The 3,606-nt window shown below is 36.6% G+C and overlaps 1 non-coding gene across 1 annotated transcript; it reads left to right on the top strand.

Annotated features, from left to right (window-relative positions):
• Positions 1–3,130: 3,130 nt before the first annotated feature.
• Positions 3,131–3,236, top strand: LOC145560931 (small nucleolar RNA R71). Its single transcript, XR_014093522.1, has one exon. It is a non-coding gene; the product is annotated as a small nucleolar RNA R71 (small nucleolar RNA).
• Positions 3,237–3,606: the final 370 nt, after the last annotated feature.

The raw sequence follows: 3,606 nt of genomic DNA, 5'->3' as shown, positions 1-3,606 counted from the left end.
ATCATCAAACACAAAATCCACATCCTTTTAAACAAGATCATTGAGAGGCCTTGCAATGAGAGAAAAATCCTTGATGAATCTTTTATAGAACCGGGCATGCCCTAAAAATCACCTTACACCCTTCACATTAACCAGAGCGCCCTCCTCAAGGGTTATGTGGTGTGTACATAAAGCGGGGCTTATACCTTTGAGGTCATCAATGGTATAACCCAAAGCACTTTGGTGCCTTCTCAAAACACCGCATAACGCTTGATCTTTGATTTCACTCAAAGATGCACTAACAATCACGGGATGAGTAGAATTTGGGCCCTAGAACTCATACCTAAGGTGTGATTGTAGAGGTTTGAGCTCTACCATGGGAACACCTTTACCTTCCTTGGTTGAAGCCACTTGCAAAGCCTCTTGGCTTCATATTTTCATGCATATTTTCTCATCACTTCCTTCAACACTCCCTTCTAACAAATTCTCATACAAAGCCATTTCCTTGCTAGGAACACCTATCTTTTCCTTGTTCAACAAAACGCACTCAAGAGGATCATTAATTGTGAACAAGTGCTCATGCATTGAATGTACAAGATTGTCTAAAATTTTAACTCTCATGCAATTCTCAAGAGATGAAGAAGGATATTTCATAGGTTCATTTAAATCAAAATCAACTCCCTCATCTCCAATTTTAAGAGAAATCTTAGCACTACAAGAAAAATCTCTTTTCGTAGCGATTATTTCGTAGCGATTGTACATTCGCTACAATATTCAAGTATGTTAGTGAAATTATTAAGGATGTCGTATCATTTTTACATTCTCCATTGTTTTCCCATATAAAATCGATAAGGAAAACATAATAATACATATCAACACTATTTTTACACATTTATATAATTTTGAGAAATCGTATCATTTACACTCGCCACAAAATCATAAAAATCGATATGAAAAGCCTTTTCAACAGTAGATATATAAATATTGTTTGATAAAGAATACATAAAATATGTCATAGCTTATTTGTGAAACATTTAATATAAGAGTTTGAGGTTGCATGTTCGAATCTTGTAAAGATCATACGCATGTTTTTTTTTTTTTTTAAGAAAATGAGTTAATCATTTATAGCGATTGTAATCGCTACAATAATAACCACGATTGGATGTAGTTTTTCATATCGATTATTGAGGCCAACCCCAGCGATATTGAAAACCACTACTAAAGGCTAAGGCAACGGGGGATATTGTATCGAATGACCATTCGTTGGGAAGCTTTTTGTTGCAATTACAATTGATACTAAAGATTAAAATAATCGCTGCGAAAAGGTTATTTTCTTGTAGTGTGGCACTTTTGACATCAATCAAAGTACCCGAAGTAGGCAAGAAATGGTCTACCACGAAGAATAGGAACGGTAGAATCTTCATCTATGTCAAGGACCACAAAATCTACCAGAATGTTAAACTTTCCTACCCTTAAGGGAACATCCTCCTCCTTACCCCTTGGAATCCTAATTGATATATCGGCTAATTGCAAGGTAATGTTGGTAGGTAAAAGTTCTCCCTTCTCTAGTCTTTGATAAACCAAGTATTTCATAAGGTTAACACTAGCTCCTAAGTCAAACAAGGCATTATCATTTTTCATTTTATAAATAGCACAAGGGATAGAAAAGTTTCCGGGATCCTTCAACTTGGGTGGGATTTTGTTTACTATAATTGCACTACAATTATCGATCAATTTAATCATTTCCGCCACATCACATGTCCTCTTTCCACTCAAGATCTCTTTAAGGAACTTTGCATAATTTGGCATTAGTTCTATCACATCGGTGAAAGGAAGTGTAAGATGAAGTTGTCTAATCATCTCTATAAATTTCCCAAATTGTTGTTCTAATTTGCCAATTAAACTATTGGGGGTAAGGGAACTTGGGCTTGTAGACTTCTTTTTCTTTCACTTTTACATTCTCAACTTGTTCCTAATCGATTTCCACAACCAAAGGGTTCTCAACTCCCACGTTCTCAATTTGACTCTTACTAGGACTCTCTTTAGCATCGCTCTTCTTAAAAACCTCACTCTCAAGGACCCTACCACTCCTAGTCATAATCGCATTTATAAGGCTCTTCGGATCTAAGCTTGGTGAAGTCAAAGAAGAAAGATTTGTAAATTCCTTAAACTCACTAACCATAGTGGTAAGTTAACATGTCATTGAACTTTTCATTTCATAGGGTCATGTAGGTGTTCAACAATTTGGCTTGCTTTTCTATGACATCCTCCAACAAACTCCTAGAAGAAAATGGTTGATCATAAAAATTATCACTTTGGCCTTGGGTATTTGGAATAAATCCAAGTGGGGTAACTCTTTGAACATTTGTTTGAAGATTTCCCCTACTTTGATTGCTAAAATTTCCTATACATTGATTTTGGCCACAATCGTGATTATGGTTACCATAACCTTGGTTATAATCCCCATATCCTTGGCTATGACTTTGACCACTATAACCATGGTTGTTATAATTACCACAAATCCCTTGGATTCCATGGTTTTTGTAACCACTATTTTTGTTATAAGTATCATAATTCCCTTGGTTGTGTAATTCCTATTCCCAACAGTCCTTTTGAGCATCAAATCTAGGTCCAACATTAATATTAGCAAAAAAAAATTCACATGTTCATTCTCATTCCCAATGCATTCATCACAAGGAACATTAGGGCAAATAAGAGCATCATGGTCATTCATTCTGCACAAATAACAAGACCAACATTCTATAACCATTCAACAAGAAGAAGGAAGAGAGTAAGGGGAAGAAGGTGTACCTCTCCCCTTAATTTGGGAGGGAAGAATCGGTGCTTGTGAGGTTGCACTTTCAATCTTAAACTTGATAGAAACTACCTCCTTTCCTAAGTCCGAAATTTGATTTGACAAATTGTTGATAGCATTGAGTTGTTCAATCGAGCATCCTATAGTGTTACTCTTGTTTATTTTCGCTTTCTCACCATCTTGCCATTTCATGTAGTATCTAACTACATCCTCAATGATATCTACAAACTCTTCCTCGGTCTTATTCATGATTGGGCCTCCAGCTCAGGCATCAATACTTGACCTCCCTTGAGGACATAAACCACCATAAAAAATTGAATGATTAGGTTAGTGGGGATTCCATGGTGAGGACACTCGCGTTGATACTCTTTGTATCTCTCCCATGCTTCATAGAGGCTTTTACTAGACCTTTGCTTGAAACCTTGAATCAAATCTCTTGCCTCCGTCGTTTTCTTTTGAGGGAAGAAACGGGAAAGGAATTCTTTGATGACTTCCTCCCAAGTTCTCAAAGAATTAGGCTTCACTTCCTTGTCTAGCCACTCTTGATCACTTCCAATTATAGAGAAAGAAAATTGTTTAAGCCTTATGAATTCTTGAGCAACCTCATCCCCCATAATTGTGTTGCAATATTTCTCGAACTCCTTAAGATGATTTAGGGGACTTTCACTTACTCCTCCACTATATTGACGCCTTTCAATCAAAGTTATCATTACCGGCTTGATTTCAAAATCAATATGCAGGATCTATAATGGAGCAATCTCGCTCTGATACTTTTATGCACCTGGAGTGCCCAACTCCTTCAATGTAACTCT

The sequence above is a fragment of the Chenopodium album genome, chromosome 9, assembly GCF_948465745.1.
Source record: "Chenopodium album chromosome 9, dcCheAlbu1.1, whole genome shotgun sequence".
In the NCBI taxonomy this organism is placed as follows: Eukaryota; Viridiplantae; Streptophyta; class Magnoliopsida; order Caryophyllales; family Amaranthaceae; genus Chenopodium; species Chenopodium album.
The sequence above is the reverse complement of the archived record's forward strand: the minus strand, read 5'-3'. Positions and strand labels throughout refer to the sequence as shown.